General features: G+C 31.8%; 1 protein-coding gene across 1 annotated transcript in view; it reads right to left on the bottom strand.

The window, feature by feature from the left end:
• The window catches only part of St8sia4 (ST8 alpha-N-acetyl-neuraminide alpha-2,8-sialyltransferase 4), a 95,117-nt gene that overhangs the window by 54,448 nt on the left and 14,581 nt on the right, over positions 1-26,088 (bottom strand). The gene's annotated exons all lie outside the window — the stretch shown is intronic.

Raw genomic sequence — 26,088 nt, 5'->3', positions numbered from 1 at the left:
TACAACTTTTAGGAATAAAAAGTGTCCGGTTACATTTCTGTCCTTAGTCATCTCTAGTAGCAACATCTGGGTCACCTATGTTGCCATCCATCTATGTGTGACATCAGGTAAATTTCTTACCTGAGATTATAATTCTTCTTTTCTGTTTATTAGGATATAATTGAAAAATAAAATATTTCTTGGAATTTTTTTTTTTTGCTTTAAGTGAGACTAACACTGAAATGCTATAGAAAAAAAATTAAATGCAATAGTGAATTTCCCCTCAAATTTTCTTTCCCTGTGTTAATAGTGCTTGCTAGAATAAAGTGATCCTTTTTACATCATGCTTTTTCTTTTATAATCTATCTTGATTGTAAATCTTTGAAATGCATGAAGGAATGTTAAAAGGCATGTCAAAGAAGATCATTTTGAGATACAGTATGAGAAAGCTCAGCCTTTATGACATTTAGTAAGCCATTTTAGTGGAATTTAGTTTCAGTCTCCTAGAAATTGGGGCTTTAGTAGATGATGGAGCTTAACTGAAAATATATTAATTATTAAAGAAGGCAAATTTTATTCCATAGGCAGTATGGAAATTTCAATAATTCTTTGACATGGTAAACTACATTTAAAAAAGAAGAATGTGGCTCAAGTGTTCAGGAGAATAAAGCCATCCAATTAAATCTTCATAATGTAATGATTCACATATAAAACAACTAACATGTTTTGTTATGATTGCAAGAAGAATTGTAGCCAAGTTTTCTTGAGCCATTATTATGTGGCTTTGCAAGCAGTATCACATATATTTCTCACAAAACCCATGAGAGAGAAGTATTGTTGTTATACTTTACAACTGATGAGAAAGCTGAGTTGCAGGAAAATTACACAAGATTACATAGCTTGTAAGTATTACAGGGAGATTTTTAAGCCCATATTTTTAAGCCTTGTGTATCAATCAATGGGAATGAAGAGGAAGCGCCAGAGCAAAAATATACAGAATAAGGCCCCAAATATGTGGCTATAACTTCTGTCACCTTATGGATTCTAACATCTGCTCTGGAAGCCTGGTTGGTAAAGGTGAAGGTTATCCTTCCTCAAAGTTGGGGTGTTCGATGGGAAATGTGTTAAGTTTAATATTAAAGCAAACAGATTGGAATATGTCCTCTTTTTTCTTTGTCTTCTGAAGATTTCTGTTACTAAAAGTGTGTCCATCATGAAAAACTACAGATGAGCAAATGTTACTGCTGCAGGGCAATTCCTTTACCATTGGAACTCAGATATTTCTAAAAATGATGAGGCTACTGTAAGTTTTATCTCAGATAAGAGGATACTAGAAGATCACTAGTAGTTTTAATTAACTTCAATATAATATAAAATACAAATATCTTCTTTTATATAAAGCAATGGGTTAAGTAAGGTCTAAGTTTATCAGTTTTCCAAAAACAACAAAACCTTCTATCCTATATGATCACTACTAACTCCAGCACACCAACAGACAAGAATCTGGGGATGAGGGAAAATCATTACAGTTGGATTGTTTCATTGCTAATTCACATTTTTAATCAAGCTCAAGCTTCACTTTTATCAGCTTTCTCCTTGGAGCCTACTTAGTTTTGAGTGGTTGACTAATTACAAGTCAGGACTTGTTTTTCAGGAAAGGATAAAAAAAAAAAAAAACAGAGGAGTAGGCAAAAGGAAACATGGGAGGAGTGAATGGGGAAAATGTAAGACATCATAAAGACAACAATTCACAAAGTATTTTTTCTCTCAATTAAAAGTAGAGTTTAACAGCCTCTGGCAATCAACAAATGATTACATGCACTAAGCAATGTAGAAAATAGAGCTCTAACTTTTGTTCTCAGACAACATAGAAGATATCAGAAAATTCTGAAATGACAACAAAATGCATGTCCTAATAGTGCAGGCAGCTACTTTTTCTAATTCACTATTGTAGTCTCATTGCCCAAGAACATTATGCAGGTGTTCAATAATAATTTTGAGTGAGTTAACTTCCTTATTTATTAAATTCCATAAGCCCTGAGGGTAGTGACTCATATGTGGATTCCGAGCAGCTGGGGAGGCTGAGACAGAAGGATTGCAAGTAGGAGGTCAGCCTCAGCAACTTAGTGAGACTCTATGCAAATTAGTGAAAGTCTATCTTAAAATTAAAAAAAAAAATTAAAAAAAGGGATGGGGATGTGTATCAGTGGTTATATATCTGTGGGTTCAATCCCCAGTACAAAAAAAACATCATAATCAGCAATATCAATGAAACCTAATAAATAAAACCTGAAAACTACAATGTCAAATTTTTATTCCAAAATTGATCAATTATTAAACTGTTCTTTATTTAATTTGTATTCTGTTTCTTAAATTTCAGTGCTGTATATTTCTCCTGTTTCTATTCTTAGCTCTTCTGTATACTTTTCTTTCAAATTAGTCATAAATCAACTCTGGCTAATTTGAAAGAAAAGTGATTTGTTGTAAGGGTGGTTGCACAAAAGAAATCACTAAAGAGATCACACTAACAAACCATTTTTAGGTGTGGAGGTGTGGATGTGGTTGACTCTGCCATTTCCCTATGTCTAGGACGCTGTTGGGTCTTGCTGTCCCTGAACCTTTCTCTCACTATCTAAGGTCATAAACAAGAACATCTTGTTGGACTACAGTTAGCCACATTCCATTCCCTTGTTGCCTAGACAAGGAGGAGAAAATATCTGTTCCATTTTTTTTTTTCTTTTGCAATGGACAAAAGTGTTCCTTCCCAGTGTTTGTGGATTCTGCTCAAATAACAATTATGATTGATCAGTCAGTTGTCAAATAGCCAAAAAAGGCAGAAATGTTCAGTTCAATTTTAAGATTCTGATGTTTACTTGAGTTTCAGTTAGCAGCCATTCCTTCTGTCTCAGTCCACACCTTGCCTCTTGGCAAGTTCACCTACTCCCTTGCCTTCAGTCATCATGGTTAAGAAACCCTCCAACTGTGATCTTTTACCTTAGATCCAGTAAGTTACTGAACTCAATAATTGCTCCAAAGATATTTCAAAGCAGCAAGTCCACACTAGAAACCATACCTGTAGTGTTCTCTGTACTCTTCCATAAATCCCCTATTTATTTTTTATTTTCTAACACTGTGTCAACTGTCACCTCTGCTGTCAACAGAATTGAAACATCTGCAAGACTTCTTATACTTCACCTTTTATTCCTCATACCTACTGGTCACCACATTCTGTCTCATGTTTACTTCCCTCCATTCAAATAGGAGCCGTTTTACTTGGTCTCATTGACATTGTTTTATTTTAATAAGGTGCTGTCTTGCCTTCATTGACACAATGATAACACAATGCATATTTATCTCTGCCATTGCATTTATCACATTGTATATTAGTTACATGGTATGTAAGTTTCTCCTAAGAGACTGCAGTTTCCTTAGACCATATCTACTTTCTTTTTGTATCTCCAATCCCTGACAGCTCACATCTAGTGTATACTAGTAATGTTATGTTTGGTTGTGAGGTGTCCTTTAAAAGCTCATGTGTGAGACAATGCAAGAAGGCTTAGAGGAGAAATGACTGGGTTATGAAACTCTTAACCCAATCAGTGAATTCATCCCCCAATGAGGATTAACTGAGTGGTAACAGAAGGTGGGTAGGGTGTGGCTGAAGGAGGTGAGCATTGGGGATGTGGTTTTGGGGTATATATTTTGTATCTGGCAAGTGGACTCTCTCACTCTGCTGCCTATCATGTGAGCTTCTTCCCTCTGCCACACTCTTTAGCCATAATGTTCAGCCTCACCTCAGGCCACAAGGAATGGCAAGCCGTCTATCTATGAACCAAGACCTCTGAAACTCTGAGCCCCAAAATAAACCTTCCTCCTCTATAAGTGTTCTGGTTGGGCTTTTTAGTCACAGAAGCAAAAAAGCTGACTAAAACATTAAGGTCATTAAAATATTTGTCAAAATGAATGTTTTTTGATAAATTTAGGGTTAATTTTTCCACAATTTTCTATCATGTATTGCACACCTAAATTTACTTTTAAAGAGTAAACTGAGCCTGGTGCAGTGGCACACACCTATAATTTCAAAGGCTCAGGAGGCTGAGGCAGGATGATTGCAAGTTCAAAGCCAGCCTTAGCAACTTAGTGAGGAACTAAGCAACTCAGTGATACCCTGACTCTAAATAAAATACAAACAAGGGCTAGGCATGTAGCTCAGTGGTTGATTGCTCCCAAGTTCAATCTCCCGTACCAAAAAAAAAAAAAGGAGTAACTGAAAAATATTGACATAGTTTAAATTAATGAATATGAAATGCATTTCTTGTATGTGACTGGAAGATCAAACCTAGGGCTTTGTGCATACCAGACAAGCAATTTATCACTGAACTACATCTACAGAACACGAAAATAACCTATATTTTTAAAAAAATTTATACAAACACATGCACACACACACACACACACACACACGAATATATATACAGAGTTTCCCCCAATATCAATTATTCAGTCAACTTCATGTATAATATATTTTTTAAAAGTTAAATCTGTATTGAACATGTACAGACTTCTCATTATTACTATTTCTAAAACATCACATTATAACTATTTATCTGGAATTTCCATTGTATTACGTACTATAAATAATATAGACATGATTTAAAGCATATAGGAGAATGTACATAGTTTACATGCAAATGCCATATTACTTTATAAAAGGGAAATGAGAAAGTAGAGAGTTTGGTATCCACAGAGAGTCCCAGAGTCAACACCTCATAGATACTGAGGGATGATTGTGTATACTCACAAGGACATACACGCACACACGCACACACGCACACACACACACACACAATCATTTAATCCTCATGTCACCACAATAGAGTAAAATCATCATCAATATTTTACAAATGAGTAAATTAAGGCTCAATATATGCAGGATGGATGAGAGTCCAAGGTCATTTGGTAGAAACCAATGTGTTAAAATGTTGTACACATGTGCAACATAGCTGGAGCTCAAAACCAAGCAGTCTAATTCATGATTCTACACTCAAGCATTTTTAACACCTGGAATAAATAACCAAATAAATATGTAGATATAAACAAAATGTGTTTTATTTTGTATGTCTTGAACTTCATAATTTTCCTAAGCATTGTCAGAAATTTTTCACTATGCTGAATGAATTATCAAAAAAACTACAGTCTAAAAACACAATGGGATACTATATAGCAATTAAAAAAGAATAAAATCATGTATTCACAGAAAAATGAATGAAACGGAAGTCAACATATTAAGCAAGATAAACGAGACATAGAAAAACAAATATCACAACATGGGGCAGGGAAGGGGAGAAGATGATGTAATATTCGAAGAATAAGGGGCTGGGGATGTGGCTCAAGTGGTAGTGCGTTCCCCTGGCATGCGTGCGGCCAGGGTTCGATTCTCAGCACCACGTACAAACAAAGATGTTGTGTCCGCCGATAACTAAAAAATAAATATTAAAAAATTCTCTCTCTCTCTCTCTCTCTCTCTCTCTCTCTCTCTCTCTCTCACTCTCTCTTTAAAAAAAAAAAAAGAAGTTGTTTTAGGGAAGAGGAAGTGGACTGGGGCTGGTAAGATGAAAGGGTTAGGAGGGTAGTAGGGAATATGACATGAATAAAGCATAATATATGCACAGTTGGAACTATCTCAGTGAAAACCATTAATTTGTACAATTAACATAAGTTAATACATATAATAATAAAATTATGTGCAAATGTAGCTAAAAACATAAAATAATTCATTCTAAAAATAATTAAATATGATCTATTAAATTCACCATTTATCTCAGGCCATTAAAAACTAAAATGTGGTTGACTGTCTTCTTTTTCACAAAAGTCAATATGGATATATATGGTAGAAAGACCAATATTTATTTGAATCATTACACATATCATGTTCCTTGAAGTAGCATATAGTATTAATATCAATTGAATCGAGTGAATCCTTCCTTGGTAATTACAAATTGGAATCATTTTTATTTTTCTGAAGGGGTACAAGAGAAAACTCTCAAAGTTTTTGAGAAATCCTTGTTTATTGTCTCAGGCAAAGTTTCATGATTGGGATATAGAAAACTAGGGATTCTCAGGATATATTTTGATATACTTTTGCAATAATTGTGTCATTTAACTGGACTACTCCTTGATCTGTCCTTGCTGAGCAGTTACTACTGTTTCACAAAAGGAAGAACTGATTCAGTACAAAATTTATATCCTTAAAAATTATGTTGTACATTAAGGGCTCATATGTGCACTTGCCTAGCACATATGAGGCACTGTATTCAAACCTCAGTGCGACCTAAAAAATAAATAAATGAATAAAGGTACTGTGTTCATCTACAACTAAATATATGTATTTTAACATATGTTTTACATTAAAAAGCAAAAAACAAAATGAATACAATATTATGATTGGTACTTTAATCACCCATGCTAGAAAAAAAAAAGGCAGAAAATCTGTAATTTTTCCTTTTGTAATTCATGATGTTAAGAAATTATGTAATGGGGTCATTGCAGGGTTTATAAGAAAGATATTTTTGAGTTCTATAATTTATAGCAATTATACCTTCAATGATGTCACAGCAACATTGTTTTGCCATTAAATTTTCTTATTTAAGAATATTTTTAAAAACATAAAACTGTTTTGGTTTGCTATTCTTAAAAATAAACTTTTCTTCTTTTTGAAAGTACAAATCAAAGTTAAGAAATGTTGTCTAACTTAGTATGTGTGATTTGTTTAAGAATGAGTCTTGCAAAGAAAGTACACTGATCAGAAGATTTGGCATTCTGATACCAATCAAGCGTTCAGAAAATTATCATAAGTGTATAAAAATGAAGACTTCAATTTCTAATATCACAAGGTAGGCCATGGCAACTTCAAATTAATTGCCTTGAACTTATTCTAATGAGATCATTCTCAATCTCTGTTTTAAACAGTCACACATTAACCTGGTTGAAAGGCCTTGATTCCCAGAACTGTCTATCCTCCACACCGACTTATTAGAGACATCCGAAAATTTATTTTAGGAATTAATCTGTATATATTCTCTCTATTTCTATTTTCTCTGCTGACCTCAAATATACCTATATTTCTTTGAAATATTCTTACAATATTTCCCTAATTAATTTTCCAACAATTAGCTAGACCCATTGGTGGACTATGGATTATTTGGGGACTCATAGGTCAGATTTTGAAAGGATGAAAAAAAATAGAAAATGGCAGTATTCTCTTCATATAATTTTAATAAAATTTGCTTCACATTCTCTGTGTGTTTCTGAAGACAGTAATAATAGTATTGGAAGCAGTAATAGAAGTTGAGAATAATATAAAAATACATTTTTACTATGTATCTGTTCAAACATTTAAATACATTGAGTTTTCAGTTCATTATCTTAAGAACTCTTTATCAATTCTCTGTTTTAGAGAAGGCATTGGGTTGTTAAAATTTACATTTGATCATATTATTCTTACCAAAAATCTTAAGCAGCTTCAGTTAAGACTCCTAATCAAAACACATAACCTGTCTCTGTCCATCCCATAATTTCTTCTCTATACATCCATTGCTTATCTTAAATTCAAATAACATTAGACTATTCCATGAATTTTAAAAAATCTATGTCCCTTTATTTATGCCATTGTGTGTGTCTGAAATGCCCTAACATACTGTAGCTATTATCCTGAAAAAATATTTGTTTTTAAACATCAAAGATTAAAATCTATTATTACTACACTTTTCATTTATTCTCAGTAAGATCTAATTGCTTACATTGATCCAGTGTAAAATATTTACCTATATCTTTATTCTACAAAGTAAAACATACTGGCAAATTTAGTTACATGAATAGGCTTGATATCTGTAATAAATTAAGAGTTAAATACAACCACATTTGGAGTTATCCTGTGTTTCTGTATGTGTGTGGGTGTGTGAATTGGAAATCTGTTCATACTAATTTGGTCTTTCAGTCTTTCAGGAGTACTACTGATGCTCCTAACCAAGTCCTAGAAATACGCAGGCCCCTGGACCAGAGGGTAACACAACTCTACAAAATGTATAATTTTGCTTGGATGGTCCTCATTGTAAAGAAACACCAGCCTTTTTTGGGCTTGTGATAAAAAATACCAAAGAAAACAAAGCTATCACCAGGACTGGGTCCCAAGACTGTCATCTGGTAAGCTTTGAGTATCTTTTGGTTCTATGTACAATTGCTTCAAGTTTTATTTTTAACAGGTTGGTTCTGTTAAAAATGTTAAAGGTATTTCTTTAGAAAACCACTATTGTATTGTGTGTTTGAGGAGGTAAGCTAAGAAAAACACCAAAGGTAAATAAATGGGTCTTAAGCTGAAAATAGCTTTTAAACTGCTTCAGAAGTTACACTAACTAAAATGGACTAAATTTTTTTTAAAAAGCAGGTGATGGTGGAATTATTATATTTAAATATACAATGTAATTGCTTGAACTGATGTAAACATTTTAAATAACTGGTGTTTTCCTTAAGCGGGTACAGGACCATTCATAACAGTTAGAGACTAAAGAAATTTTGAAGAAAATTACTCTGTTTTTCGCAAACAACCGTAAATAAAATTTACTCATAAGAATTGGCACGTAGGGATGATAAATGGGCAAAAGAAACTATGATATTAAAATCTCCTCCAATTGTTAGTATGTCTGCCCACTATTCATCAAACTCTAACAGCTTAAACTTGAAATTTATATTAAAAAACTGCATTTTTACTTAATCAATGTAGTATTCTTTTTTATGTCAAATATCACATAAAATCTGGAGATATGCTTAAATGTCTATTATATAATAAAATTGCCTGAGATTTGGAAATCTTCTCATCAGATAATTAAAGAGTAGAACAAAAATAGATTTAATATAAAAGGTGCTAAATTAAATGTTCTAATATTAATAATTTTTTAAAATTACATGTAGATGATCAGGTCTGAAGAATCTGAGAAAGTAAAGGGCTAGCCATGTGTTTAAAAATAAAGTGAGTTAAGCCCTAACAGTTTTGATATATTGCTAATGATCTTAATCTTCGAGGTTAAAATTCTTGAAATGCACATGCCCACAATACTGGGTTAAGATGATGTGCATAAAAAATGAAGGCAGGGACCAGCATAAATTGAGGACATTCTTGAAAGGGAATGACTTTTCCTTTCCCTAATAGAACTACCTTTGCACTTAGTTTAATTCAACCTTGTAATGAATTCCTTCTGTATCACTGCCAACAATGTTTTCTCCTATTTCTATTATTACTGTCACTATACTATGTTGTTCTTCTTTACATGTCTGTTTCCTCCTTCAAGCTACAAACTACAAGTAAATAGAACATATAATTTACCTTTCTATCCCTATTGCCTACTGATGTTGGCCAGAAGTTGTCTCCCTGCTGGCTGTTCATAACTGTTCATTGAATGAATGAACTACTTGTTGAATTAATGTAATAAAGAATTAATAGAACTTATGATTCTATTTTAAAACTTCAAGTAAATGATTTTTAATGTTTTATATTATCTTATTTAGAGGCTAAACATTTATGTCAATTGTGAGATCACTACTCAAATCAAAAAGTAACTATAAAATAATTTTGAATATTTTTCCAAAGAATTTATGAATCCTAGTACAACATTTAACCTCAAATCCCTATACAGTCACCACGTTTTTACTTGACTGTGATGCTTATTCTTATCATTCATTTAACTTAGTAAGCATGAGGATTATTACTTAATCACTACCTTGTGCCAGGTACTACACATGTCTGAGTTATTCAAATTTTAAGGAGTATTTGTATAATCAAATATTAGTAGTCACATTTCACTAATGAAGAAGAAAACCCCTTCAGATTACAAGTCTTTAGAGCTGGGATTGAAACATACTTTGAATCAAAATACCGAACCCAAAACTGATCAGGCAGAATTGCCTTTTCAAATTATTGAGTATTCAAGATATAGATTTTCCCTCATGAAAATAAAATAAAATAAAATAAAAACAGTAGCAGCAACTCCAATGTCAGCACTTAGGAGGGACTATAGAAACCTACAGGCTACAAAATCTCACAAATTAAGTATTTTTGTGTTTTAGAATGACATGCTAAATTTCACTCAGTCTTGTAGCTGGACGATAAACACAATTCTCTTTATAGTCAGAATAATGTCACACTTCCCATTCTTCATATTTTTAAATTAAAAAAGTTAATTAATTTGCATTCATCCTCTATATTAAAACACTATGAGTATTCACTTTATAAGAATCACGTAGGTGTGCAGGTGCGTGCACGTGCGCGCGCGCGCACACACACACACACACACACACACACTCACATACATGTTAAAAAGAAGCCTATCCCCAAAACAAGGTAAGTTAATTTTTAAATATAAAACTCTTGTAATATTCTTTTGAAGGATAAGATAATCACTGTTAATACTTGGCACCATAAGACTGCATATGTATGTACTTTCAGGTTTTTTATGTGTGTATGTGTGCATGTGTGTATATGTGGAGCTATATACACATATATAAAGCAAATATATATATATATATATATATATATATATATATATATATATACATATATATAACACATAACACATAATAACATAAATACATACATATGTTTCCTGTAATAACATCAGTCATATAATATTTAAAGATCATATTCTGTACTTCCAGGAATTTGGGGGGTTACCATTAAAGTAGATATAGGAACTGGGAGGTCTTATCTCCCAGAAAAATGTCAGGGTCTTTCCTCCAAAGCTATACCTAGTGAGTTTGATGTAAAACAGTTTCTCTCTTTTGATATTTGCACTTACTGTTTCTCCTTTCTATCTCTTGTACATCCTGTGACTTCACAAGGCTCTGGCCTTATCATATTTCCAGGCAACTCTATGACTCACTTAAAAATAGGTTTGCTTTTCTTTGGCTAAGCATTGATACTCTTAGCCTGATTTACATCTTAACACTTGCTTACTCTCATCAGGAGGAAGGGAAATACTCATGGACCAAAGAAAACAAAAGGCCAGGCTACAGGACATAGAACTAAGTGGAAAATGTTATTTCCACAAGTTCACTGATGAGCAGGAAATTTATTCATAAAATATGGCAACCAAAAGGGAAACAGCAATTGAAGCTGACAGTACCCACTCCAAAGGCATTTATGAAATTATAAGAATATAGAATCATAGAGTTTCAGAGTCAGAAAGGTATTTATTTATAAGACCATTTAGTTCAACTGCCTTATTTGGGAGATCAGACTGGGAAAATGAAACCCAGAGTGCTTTACATCTTTTCTTCAAAGATAACTATACTTACCTGCAATACTAAAAGGAGAATAAGGTTCCTTAACTATCAAATGACTATTGTTTTTTTGACTATACATCATGGGAGAGTATGTCCTGCTTAGGGATGACGGCCATTTAGTTATAAAGTTTGCATCTCCTCTGTGTTCAAATTAGAAATATAATTTTCACACTCTGAATATACTGAAAGTTAATCCTAAATAGCAGAAGGGAGATTTGTTTTTACTGAATAATAAATTTCTGCTGTTTATATTAGACTCCTTCACCCATATTATCTTGTTTTTAACACTACAAACTACACACACACACACACACACACACACACACATACAAACACACAAACACAAATAGAAGATATGGATCACTTTCATCATATTATAAGAGATGAACTTGGGGCTTAGAGCAGGTGTTATCCATTTAAGATTGAATTCATATTAAATGAAATAGCTGGTACTTAAACAATAGATTTAATTTTTATCATACCTTTTGATTAAGGTATGATGTGATAAGGTAAAGGTCATAAGTTTCCTTCTTATTCATCTTTAGGATGTTCTGATGTGTTTTTGATGCACAGTATAGACTCGCTGGACAAAAGAAGTTCACATATAATAGTCCAGAGACCACAACTGGAGAAATTGTTCAACATTATAACTTTCAGTGCGGTTTTTGGACTTTATCTTCCTTTGATTCTTTCACATTTGGTTTATTAGCCTACACTTTGGAGAATTACTGGTACCTCCTTAAATTATCAGATGTTACAATGGTATTGCCTCTTCTTTCATGATAAGCTATTAAAATTTGGAATCGGGCTGGGGTTGTAGCTCAGTGGTAGAGTGCTTGCCTTGCACGTGGGAGGTATTGGGTTGAGGTACTGGGTTTTATATTTATGTGTTGTTCATCTTCAACATCACATAAATATAAAAATAAAGGTATTGTGTCCATCTACAACTTAAAAAAAATATTTTTTTTTAAAGAGAGAGTGGGGAGAGAGAGAGAGAGAGAGAGTGAGAGAGAATTTTTTTTTCTTAATATTTATTCTTTAGTTTTTCGGCAGGCACAACATCTTTGTTTGTATGTGGTGTTGAGGATCGAACCCTGGCCGCATGCATGCCAGGTGAGCGCGCTACCGCTTGAGCCACATCCCCAGCCCTAAAAAAAAGATATTTTTTAAAAAGAAATTTGGAATATAGCCTGAGAAAATTCTTGCTTTATTTTCTATGTTTCAGAGTCATTGTACAACAAAAAGCCTCTCAATTGAAAAAAAAACAAAAAAACTTTTTTCTTTATAAATGAAAGACAAGTGCTTTTTAATTTTTATTTGAAAATAAAGTATTGGATTTTCAGTTGGAGAGAAGACTGCTGTTTTGTCATTCTTTCAACAACTTACTGGGTACACTGAAGGAAGGCATATGAAATCCTGTTCTGCTTAGATTTGCCTAAGCATAGCTACCTTAGAGAAAACAAGTAGAACCAATGTGGATTATTCAAAAGTAATTTTCTGTTTATTGTCTGTAAAACAACATGTCAGTGTTTTTCAAAGCAGCATATTCATACAAATGGCCATTTGCATATTCCATGTACCATACCAATTCATATCACTTCTGCCTCTTGACTTCTGCTTGTCTTTCAAGTCCCATTCCCACCATCACTATCTTAGTTTACCCTTCATAATCATCACATTTCAGCTGTTTTAGGTAATATAGGTTGGTCAATCGTAATACAAATACAAACACAAATCTGAAACATTCCGAAGTCTGCAGATTTTTGAGTGCCAACATGATGCCCCAAGTGATGAGTCACAATCAAAATGCAGGTGTATGAAAATATTATCTAACATTAATTACTTTCAGACCATGTCTGTAAGGTGTATATGAAACATGAGTGAATGTCTTGCTTAGATTTGGGTCCCAGGCAAAAAATATGTCATTATGAATATGCAAACCTCCAAAACCCAATAAAAAATCCAAAACACTTCAAATCCCACATGTTTAGCATAATAGATATTCAATCTGTACCACCTCATCTCCCTCTCTTTAATCTATTGCCTCAAAGATTGCCTGGAAATTCAAGTTTAATCATACCAGTTCTCTACTTAATGGCACCCACATAATTGAAAAATTAAATTCAGCCTTCTTTTTTGTGATTAATAATTAACACTTTAATGTTAGTTACCAAGAAAATCACAACATAAACTGTTATGTAACACACTGATGATGTTCATAGAACCTTTAGTGAGCAGTTGGAGCATTTGAATACAACAAAGAAATAGTAAGCACAATGGATTGATCTACCTCTACAAACTCACTTGCTTCCACTAACCCATGCACTCTTCTATTATAGCATGCTGAAACTACTCTTCATGTCTTTGGACCTAGAAAAGCTACTTGTACCCATGCCCTGGTCCCTCCACACATCATAACTACAATTTTTAATATGCTTCACTTGTTCTTCTTTCCTTTCTACATTCATCTTCTCAGTCTTCATGGTATAATTCAAGCACTGCTTCTCCCAAAGAAACCATCCTTGACTATACAGGTTAGATTTCCTCTTTGCCTCATCACACAGTGCTAGTTCTATAAATGTCTCTAATATTGCAATTTGTATATTCTCTGTTCATTAGTTTTTTTTCCTTCCCTGGATATGAGCACCTCAAAAGAAGAGACTTGCTCTCTATAATTGTATCACTACTTCTTGGTACACTGAAATGCAAGAAAATTCTAAGAAAAATGAAAGCATACACACATATTCAAGACATGTGCATACACACACACACACACACACACATATATATATATACACACACACATATGTATGCATATATGTATGTATATATATCTTCCAAGCTATACACACACACACACACACACACACACACACACACACACACACCTATAGGGAGAGAGAGAAAGAGAGCATGCTCACGAGCGCACTTGGAAAAAATATGTATATATCTATAGATGATTACTACAAATGCCATACAAATTCTTAACATCACATAATAATTCTTCATCTTCCACATTCACCATAACTTGCCATTTCCTTTCCCAAGTTGTTCTTTCATAGGACCCAAATAGTAATGTGGTCCCAAACTCTATCTTATGCTAAGACCATGGAAACCATTTGCATTAAAATTTGTCTTTGTGTTTACTGGTTACAATGCCTCATATTTCTCTTCTTCTTATATTGAATAATCACTCTGAAGAACATATATTGTGTATATATATATATATATATATATATATATACACACAATATTGTTTAGTCAAATATATATGTGTGTGTGTGTGTGTGTGTGTGTGTGTGTATATATATATATATATATATATATATATATATATATATATATAATTCCTATAACTGGAAATCATGAGTAAAGCAACAGAATTATTATTGATTGTTGATGTTCTTAATAGGTAGCATCAACTTGATTCTTAGAAAAAGTTTATTAATCTGCATTTTAAAGCATTTCACTGAAGGATGAATACCAATTCAACTCTGTGCTGGACATTAAAAATTTTAAAAACTTCTTGCTGGATTGACAAATGGAAAAATTGTCTATATTTATTTGGAAATGAGAGAACAATATTCTAAAATTTTAAAGAGTTTAGTCCTTTTTTGGCCATTTTTATAGTTATCTCATAGATAAAAACTTTTCTTATCTAAGGAATGACATGTCAGAAAAAATAATAGCTGTGTATAACATCAAAATTCATAATAATTTTTTGTATTTACCTTCAAGTTAAATTTTAGTAGCCAAGAATTATCAGAATAAAATTTAAATTCTGGTTTGTACATAGGACATAAGTTTTATTCTTAAAGTCAATAGACAATAACAATATAATTAATTTTTTAAAGCTTACAGAATTTCATAGATCAAAATAATGAACAAACTATTAAGCAAAATTGTGCACAACAAATATTATAAGTAATATTGCTATTGCTAAAATATAAAGTTGTTATTAAAATTAATAAAAAAATGAACAATATTTCTCATGTCTGGTGCCTCTCTCTCTACGAAAAAAAAAACTTCATTGTTTGTTATCTACTATTCAAATTTATATATATATATATATATATATATATATATATATATATATATATATATTTATATATATTCTCTGTGAAAGCATAAGGGAAAGAATTAAAGACAATCTTAAGAACGCATAGGAAAAAGGTCATTTTTACCATCTCCCATAAAAGAATCTGTTTTGTTGTAAAACAGTGAGCATTCATAAGTCAAAATTATGATTTAAAGTTTGCCATAAATTATCCACCAGTGGAGAGTAAAAAATTTATTTGAGTTATAAAAATGTGTTGTATCAGTCAAGGATAGTCGATTCCTCCATCTTTTTCTTTTGTGAAACATATCATCCCTTATCATAGGACTATAGATCATCATAAAATAATACATCTTTACCATATTGCTTTAGTTTCCAAAGACATATATATCTTCACTACATTTACATCTAATTTTATATACTCAGATTTTATAGATCATTTGAGCAATATTGTTTTTGTATTTGTGTATCATGTTGCTTCATATGTTATTCAGATTCACTTATATTCAGTCATTTTGCATGAAGTTGATACATATTTCATAAATTTGGGGAAAGTTTTTCTTTTTTTATTTGTATTAGATGAGGATTTGCATATCTTATCAATGGGCTTCCCTTTTAGCCATGACTGCTGGGCAATGTAGCATTGAATTTCATTTTCATCTATAATTAATTCAAAAAATATATGCTAGTCAAATGTTTTCTCTGAGAGGCAGAAGTTAATCCAAAACAAAGGATGGATTAAAGAAAAGAATAGAAGAAAGAACAGTGGAGTAGACAAAGGGGAATGAAGGGAAGAGGGAAGAAGTAGAATCCATCTGACCTAACTTTCCTGTGGATATATATGAAATATATGAATATACCACTGTGAATCTCACTAGCTTGTACATCCATAAGGCACTAATTTAAAAAAAAAAAAAAAAGAAACTATAAGTAGCACCAATGTCAGTAGAGTGGGCGGGGGGAGAGGGAGAGGCAGGAAAGAAGGAACAAAAGAAGTTCTAGGTCTGAATAAGAACAAATTATATTTCATGATTTTGTAATTATGTCAAAATGAATCCTACTGTTATGTATAGCTAAATATAGTCAATGAAAATATATGTCTTAATATGATTCATCATTAGCTTAGATTTATAGTTTATGCTTTATGTGTTTATATGAGTATGTGCTATATAATTTATATTTATATCCTTTATATATTCTACCTGATACCTTATGAATACACTATGTTATTGATAGGACTGTTAATATTAACCTCATTTTAAAGGAAAAATCATATTTATTTAATATTATATTTCTAGTCATTGTTAGGAATCCAAGTTTTGATTCCCAATATCTGAAACATTTTACTTTATTAGTATTTAAATTTGTGCATTTTCTGGCAAGGGTTTGAATTACACTTATATCTGACTCCTTTTAAATTTAAATTTTTGGAATTCAGTAAACTATAAAGTCTAAGACAAGAAATACATGAACACAATCCAATTTGTATCAAATCCTACGTTAATTCCTTCAGTCATTTATTCATTCAACTTATAAATGCTATATACCTCAGTGTATCAATCTTGTTCAGTCCTAGAGTTATAGAGTAAGTAAATCAGACATACTATGAAATGAAAAAGGGAAAGATGGGGAGGTAATTCAGTAGTAGAGAGCTAGCCTAGCATATATATATAGCCCTCAGTAAAAATCCTAAACAATTAAAAAAATGAATGAGTAGAAGAAAGAGTTTTAGGATAGAGGGAAATGCAGAAAAGGTAGAATGATGGAAGAAGAAATAAAAAGAAGTTAACAAAACTAAATAGAAAAATCTAATTATCCAGAATAGACACATGAAAGTGTTCTGAAACTTTTCATTGACAATTTCTGAGTCAATTACATCAGACTCACTATTTTTAAAATATCTGTTAAGGCAACATGAGGAGTGTGAGGAGTGATATTTGATGGCCAAATATCATTAATATTAGTTACTAACTGCAACAGTTAATTATCCTCTACCCCAGAATCCACCACATGATGCAAAGTCAGTACAGTGCAGGACTAGATTCACTTGTGACAGAGTCTAGACATTTCTTTTTTATGAAAAGCCAGCATTGAAATGCTGCTTGATATGTCCTATAATCTCTAGTTAGTCCCGAGATGGGAAAGAACCCACACTACACTTTCAAAAAAAAAAAAAAAAGTGGGTGAAATCAGACTAGAGTGATTTCACTTGCATAAAGTAAAAATACCAACAAATGTAAACTACACTGCTTGGAAAAGTATATAATGAAAGAAAGGGAGCAAGGCAGGGAATTCTGAGGGCTAGTACTATATTTGGTCCTGTTCCTAGTCACATTCTTAAAGAAACAATGTGAAAATTGGTACTATCCTTATTATTGGTTCAAAGTTTAAATTGTGGTATTAGTAAAACAATACAAGGTAACAGAAAAGAATCAAGAAAGAAATGTACATTAATGTGGACTACTGATTTATGACCAAAATCATTACATTACAGTGGTGCAAAGAACATTCTTTATAATTTATAGTGGTGTTTTGATTGACTATCTTTTGGAAAAAATGATAATTTTATATCAAAATAAAAAATCTATAACTTTGAGAAAAACGCTTGTAAAGAGGTAATAGGGAAATAAAATGAAAATTTATTATCTACCATTTCTCAGGGATCTATATTAGCAAATATATGAATAATTTTGTTCTCATCAGAAAACCATTATTATTAAACTTGTGGAATCTAGAATATAGACACAAATACTAGAATAACATTTTTGTGGATACAGATTGGAGTTAATTATATGAAAAACTTGAAAGATAGCTACAGAAAAATTTTAAAATATTTTAAAGGTTTTTTTTTTGCAGAATTCATAACATTTATTACCATTAAAGAAAGTAATTCTTTCATGGAAGTTGTACAGTGTTACAAAGTGAAAAAAATAACCAAAGAAAGGACTCAGTGGCACTTTGAACAGATTACAAAGCTTCTAAGTCTGTTTTCCTTTACCCATCATGATATATAAATGATATATGCTGCCTTGAAAACTCCAAATTAGTGAAATGTCACAGCACATTTTTGGATAAATAAGTATACATGATGGGGTGAACATTCATCAGGCTTTGGGGTGTAATTCTATTATTCTGTGATCTCTGTGAATATTGTAATAATGTAAGTAAAGAGGAAGAGTGCATAAAATAATCTCAGTTTCTAATTCAGAAAATAAACTATAGAAAGACTAAACACCATCTATTATCACCTAAAATAAACCTGGTTAGACTCCAGGAGTTTATAATGAGTGATGATTTTTCTATGTAAGCACAGCATTGATACTCATACTGTCTGTCTGTCTCTCTATTACTTCTATTACTATGTTTTAGCTTCTATTATCTATCTGCCTCCATATATGTAAATCTAATATTTCACAAATCAGATAATCCAAATATAAAGTTTAGGAAAAAATATTGATTGGACAATTTTTCTAATAATTGCTAATTTCTGTTAACTTAGTGACACTCTAGTGTTATCTTTAGTTTTGTTTGTATGACACTAAAAAATTTTTCATTTAAGTTAAATTTGGCTCAAAAATGGCACTCTTCAGAGTTTTTCAAAAATTGTATAAAAATTTGTTCTATATATGTAATAAGAATTGTGATGCATTCTGCTGTCATGTATTTAAAAAATAAAACCAATAAAAAAAAGAAGTAATGTATGAAGACACAAATTGGGTGTCAACATACTTTATATACAGAAATGTGAAAATTGTGGTATATATGTGTAATAAGAATTGTAATGCAAAAAAAAAAAGTACATCTGTAAAGACATGAATTGGCGTGAACATACTTTATATACAAAGATTTGAAAATCTTTGTATTTCTATATGTGTAATAAGAATTGTAATGCATTCCACTGTCATGTATTTAAAAAAATGAAATCAATTTAAAAAAAATAAATAAAATGTTCAAGAAAACTAAAACTAAATTTTAAAAAAATCTAAAAGTACACTCAACTATTCTAAAGTACCACTAGAGTAGAAATAACCATAAACTTGAGGCTCTGTTGAATGTTATTTAGTACATTTTAAAAGTTAATCAGTTAGTAGTTGACTATTCCTATAAGCTGTGTATATGTTTGCTGTGTTCTGCTTGGTATGTGGAAGGACAGTTTTTGGCACTATCATAATACTTTAAAATTATCAATGATATCTTCTTGAAATGCATTACTTGTAATATCCAAAGATTAGTAATCTATCTAGAGCTATCCTGGAATATCTAAAAAGACTAGGTAAAATTCTGACTTTCAGGATTCCTGTGTTGTACTGAAATCATATTTACTTTCTTTTCCTAACATTTTATAAATCCTTCAGCATTATTTGAAGTAACAGGACTGTTCACAGACAAATATGTGTGTCTTCAGAGATATTATTTTAGTGATTATTCCAGATCCCACTCAGCTCCATTCTCCCTTTAAAAAGGAATGTAAAGATATTCAGGTATGAAATCAGGCCCTGCTCATGACTTATCAGAGAAGATTTCAGGCCAAGAAATAAGATATATTCAACTTGAGTCATTGATTTTTCTCCTATCTGAGCTTCCTTAGATGCTGCAGGGCATTTTTTTATTATTAGTATTGAGGAAACACATGCAGATGTCTTGAGGTTTGCATATATTTAAAAAACATTGATCACAGTTTCCTTAATACTGCTGTGTGCATTATGATTTTGGAAATTTTTACTAAGAAATACGTATTTCTTCTTTCTTTATTACTGAGTACCAGTATACATTAGATTTAGATTTTGGAAACCAGTTAAATATTTAGTTAGTCATTACACAACCAAAGTTAGGTTTTAATTGATTTTCCTATTTTCATGATTTGTTTCACTGTTTATCTTTAAGAATCAAGTAATTATATGATAAGGAACACCTTTCATTTAATATCCCACTGAAACAACAATTTAATATAATTCATTAATGATACAAGCAGTCACTGAGAGAGTTCCTTTTATAGGAAATGAATTGCATTTCCATGTGCTGTCTGGATGTCTGCAAAAACATCCGAGCAATTTTCACAGGCTTATCTTTAATATTTTTGCAGGATATTAAAAATAGTTTTCAAAACTACACTTAAAAAGATAATAGTGCAATTGTTATGCCCCATGTCCCTTTTCCCAATAGAAAAAAAAAATGTTTGGAGCGAGAGACTCCCATTCACAAGCAACAATGTATTCTGGTACACTGGTAAAGAAGATTACATTGTGTTTATTTAAATCCTCCCCCCACAAAAAAAAGTCAAGCTAAAAATCTAATTAATGTTGAATAAAGATTTTATCTAAAAATAGTGCTTACATTTGTCAAGTTAGAGGTTAGCTTGAACATAGTCTCTGGATGAATCTGATCCTAGAGGAGTCACTGTAAGCATACCCAACACAATTTATATCTCCCTCAAAAAAAATTTTTTTTCTAATAGGAAAAGTAGGAAATAAGTAAGCAAACTGGGAACACAATGAACAAACAATATACAAACATTGAGAAAACCAACTCTATGTAATGCCAAGCAGAAACACAAACAATACATTTCCAAGAAGGTAAGATATTTGAAATATTATAAATGTTATTAGTAAGAGCATGTGATAATTTTAATGTGCTCAATGTGGATAAGAAACTTTTTCAAGCAAGAATGATGTTTTGATTAAATTTTTAAGCAAATACTTTCTGGACTGCTGAGGCTCTAGGAGACATAAGCCAAAATAACAATTAACAAACAACAAAGTCCACATGCATTAAAGGAAGGAAAAACTATTGGGTACACAAATTATGAGCCAGAATGTAATGGAAAGGGCAAAAATTGTTAGGAGGGATGGGAGTCTGGCATGATTATATGTTATTGAAGACCCTGTGTCCACAATCAAGTGATGTATTTGTTGATATTCATAAAGAAGATTAGAATTTTATTTTTTCAAGGGTTAGCAGAACCCCCAGATCATTAAAATAGAGCACAATAGAACTAGGTTAATAGAAGATAATCATACTAGGGAAAAAGGTATAAATAATAAAAAATCTATACGTTGAACACATATACATATCTGAAGTATTATCTATTATTAAAATATTGCTAACTGGATCTTTGGTCTCTGCTTACATGCTCATATTTAAATAACTCATGGTCTTGATTCCTACTTTTCAATTACAAATTAGTATTTCTGGGATGAAATCAGCTTAATTTTTCCCTTGGAAAAAATGTGGGTAACATTGAATTCTACTTTAGTCCTTCCCTATTATAATTCAGATATTCATATGTCTGTTAATGAACCTTTCGAAAGGATATAACTAACAACTAGTTTAGGCAGTGGGAGAATTTGGCTTATCATTAAGATTGCCAGACACAGCAGCAAATTTTCTGGTTCACTAGTTTGAAAGATGTTACATTCTCAGGAGTGTTCTAATTAATAAAATGAAAGAAATGGTGTCACATTCTCTTTGGCAAGAAGTGACAGTCTTTATTAAGAGGTGACAAAGTTTTGAATGACATGCATTACTTATCTCAATTTTTTCCCCATGTAGAATAATAACTCTTAAGTACTAGTTAAATTTTGCCCCAAAACACCTATTGATAACTAAGTGTTAAAACTTTGCTTATTACATCATTCAGTGGAAAGAGGCACAAATTTTTCAGGGTATGAGTATTGAGAAAAGCTACCAAATATGTCCACTACTTAGTACTATAGGATATAATAAATAATCATACAGATCCAAAATACAAACAATAAAATTAAACCCAAAGGAGTGATTTCCCCAACTAGCTATTAAAAGTGGGGATGGTATTTCTGCAGAGATTTTTTTTTCAAAAAAATAAACATTTTTTCAAAAATATTTTCTAGAAAGTCACATTTTTTTTTTCTTGGAAAAAAATCAGACCAATTTGTAGTCCCCAAAGAAGTACAGAAATTCCTCAAAAAACTAGGTGTAGAACCACAATTTGAACCAGCTCTACCACTCCTCGGTATGTATCCAAAGATTTTCAAATCAGCATACTACAGTGATGCTATCACATCAATATTTATAGCTGAACAATTCACAAAGTTAAGCTATGGTTCCAACCTAGGTGCCCTTCAATAAATTAATGAATATAGTATGTGTATATGTGTGTGTGTGTGTGTGTGTGTGTGTGTGTGTGTATGTATTCAACTATTAAGAAATGATTTTATGACATGTGCCAGTAAATGGATGGATCTGGAGACTAGCATGCCAACTGAAATAAGATAATCCCTAAAAATCAAAGGTTGAATGTTTTCACTGATATGTGGAAGCTAACCCACAATAAGGGTAAGGAGAGGAAGAAGATAAGTTTAATATTTTAAGAAAGTGGAATGAGGTGAAGGGAGAGGGGAATAGGAAAGACAGTGGAATTAATCTGACAAAATTTTCTTACGTACATAGAAAAATACATTACAGTGAATCTCACCATTGTGTACACCTATAAGAATGGGGTCCTATTAAAATAAGATATATGCTATGCTTGTACAATCATATTAAAATGGAATCTACTGTCATGTATAACTAAAAGAATCAATAAAAAAGAAAACATGAGCTACATATCCTTAGTGTACACTTTTTTCTAGAAAATCTAAAATTCTATTTTTGAAGAATGGTGAAAAAGTAAAAAAAAAAAAAAAGGAAGAAGAAAGAAATGGTATAAAAATATACAAATGTGTCATGTACTTTTCCAGGTACTGAATCTACAATGAAGCCATGCAAATACTATTTTTTTCTCTTATATTTTAGTTGAGGAGACAAGCAATGAAGTGGTAACCGTGGAATGGAAAAGTTCCAAAGGTCAAGTGGAATGTCACAGATGGTGATGGTGGCAGACTGTTTCATATAATGCAGGCAAGGAAAACTCTGGCTTCAGGCAAGTATGCAACCAGGATGATCAGTTAATGGACTACTTCAAGGTTCCAAGCAAGAGTTGTATTAGGGCAGTAGTAGAATTCATGAGAAATCATTAGATTCAGGATATATTTTGAAGGTAACATCTGTAGAACTGGCTAACATATTGTCAATGACACTAAGCAGAGAAAAGGATCAAGTCTATCTTAATGATAATTATAATTTCTTCCATGCACATTTAACATAAAAATAACTAAAGATATTGTATGTGCCTGATATGTGCAGGTGTGTATATGAATATAAACCAGGAAAGAAATTCATATAAGCTATTTCTCACATCATAATAATTTAAGTGCTAACTTCCCCTAAATATGCCTTTTTACACTTGACCTTTTACTCTGATCTAAAGTTTCTAGTTTCATATAAAGCTAAGATTTATATAACAAAATCATTAACAATGTAATATAGGTTCTAGTACAGTGTAGATTTGCAGAAATACATATGAAAATGTACAAAAATATTCCAAAGCCATAAGTATATATTAAAACTCTAATAAAGCTAATGGTTTATTTATAAACTGTGGTCTTCATATCTCTTATTACAAATTACAAAAATCAGTTTACTATCAATTGAGACTATAAGTATTTCCTGTGACATATATTCATATATAGTAACTATCATTTTAGTCCATGGTAGGCCTTTTTTTTTTTCTCTTGGAAGAGAAATCTTTTGGAAACCCCTAGCAAGAAAAGACACTAGCTGATCAACTATTTCAATATTATTCTTGAAGTTTTCAAAGTGTTTTTTTTCATACTACTTTATTTTTGCTAGCAAAGATTTTTACCTTTAAAAGTTTGATTATATAAGTAGTAGACTCATGGAGTCTGAAAGAAGGCAAAGTATATATATTTCATACAAAGTGTGATGTTGAAATGTCACTGTGGATTCAATGAGGTTACCACAAAGGAAGTGGTAAAGGTATTCTTCACCTTGTTCTTCTAAAGCATTCGTCTTGTGTCCTGTGTTGACGGAGACCAGTTACCCAGGTATCAACAACATACCCTCACATCCACCCACTAGTTAGTAGATTAAAGACACAGGAGCCACAGAGTGTAGAGTTAAAACAAGTAGATCAGTGTAGTGAGTATTTACTGGAGCAAGATTGCTGTAGGAATAATTAAAAAGTATTTCAAAATTAGAGTGGAGTTTATTAATTTAAAGCAGAATATAAGGTTTTTTAACCCTAGAAAGAAGACACTAGATAATTAAAGGAAGAACACATATATATGTTTGTATTATCCCAGTGCCTAGAACCTCAGTATTTTGCTGGAGGAGTCCCCAGAGTAGCTTAATAGTGATATAAATCTGCAGTTGTCCACAGTAGAGGACCTTGATAACAGGTAGCCTGCTGTTCCTGTTTACTAGCAAAAGAGGAAAAAAAATCCTAATTTTAGAATAAAAGAAGTGGCCTGTATGATTCAGGGAATCAGAATTTTATTTACAAATGGATGAGGGCCCAAGAGTCTCAAAACCTACAGATTTGTCAAAGCCAATTACAGGAGAGTGAGCTACAGTGCAGAATGTATAGTTTCTAGGAAACAGATGCAGGAAAAATGAATATGAAAGACTGTCTTACAAAATAAGGACAGTTACTGATGATTCTTAGGGCATTCCAGAAAGAATATAGGAATCCATTCACTAGACATTTAATGAAATGAAAGATAGGTAATTGGGCTGGGGATGTGGCTCTAGAGGTAGCACGCTCGTCTGGCATGTGTGCAGCCCAGGTTCGATCCTCAGCACCACATACAAACAAAGATGTTGTGTCCGCCGAAAAACTAAAAAATAAATATTAAAAAATTCTCTCTCTCTTTCTCTCTCTCTCAAAAAAAAAAAAAAAAATAGGTAACTCAGTAATTTTTGAATTGGAATAATGCAAAGAACCCAGCCAATAGAAATTGAAGTAAAAGAGTCTGAGTAGAAAATAATATTAATAAACTGATATTAAAGGATAACTTCCATCAGGCCCTTCTCATTGCCCACAGATAATAAGAGTTTTCATTCTAGAGTCAGAAGTAGGGTTGAATCTAAAAGCTTAGCTAGGCCTCATTGTCAAAGCTTAAAGAGACACAGGAGTAAGAAGTAAGCCACATTTTGAGCGTTTTCATCCAGTAATAATCACATTTTAAAATACCATTCTTTATTTTGCAACAATTTCTAATGTACCTTAAAATTTTGCTTCTTTATTCTAGCTGCCCTGATATTTTCTTCATTTCAGAAATCTAGAAGTCTTACATTTTTGTCACTTACCACAAAAACATGTATGTTTGAACTCATTTGTTCTACTTCCATTTTCATTTCCTCATCTAAAATTCTTTCTCCTTTTTGTAAACAATTTCTTTTTGAATATTTACATGTTGATGGAATTTTTCTCAGAGTCTATTCAATTTAAGAGTTTATATGTTTAAAGGTCCAACTCATTACAAATCAGTATCTGACCAGGCAATCCACAGAGAAGACAATAAAATAAAATGTTCACAGCCATGTTTGTTATTGTAAATTGTGCTCACCTGATAATGCTCAATGGGATTGTTTCAAAGCTACTACTGTTTGTTTGTTTTTTTAAGTAGTAGCCTAATTATGGTCAATGCATATGTAATTAATAACTATATTTTTAAGTAAAAATATAAATTTTTAAGAGTTATATTTTCACAGCATATTTTTAAAGGGATTCAAATATTTGTCAATTTGTCAGCTCAGCATGTTTTACTATATATCTTTATACCACACTCTTGCATATTTAAATATATATGTTTGTATATGTTTCACTCAATAATTTTTTT

This window comes from Callospermophilus lateralis, chromosome 5, assembly GCF_048772815.1.
Source record: "Callospermophilus lateralis isolate mCalLat2 chromosome 5, mCalLat2.hap1, whole genome shotgun sequence".
Taxonomy (NCBI): Eukaryota; Metazoa; Chordata; class Mammalia; order Rodentia; family Sciuridae; genus Callospermophilus; species Callospermophilus lateralis.
Note: the sequence above shows the minus strand (reverse complement) of the source record. Positions and strands in the feature narration are given on the sequence as shown.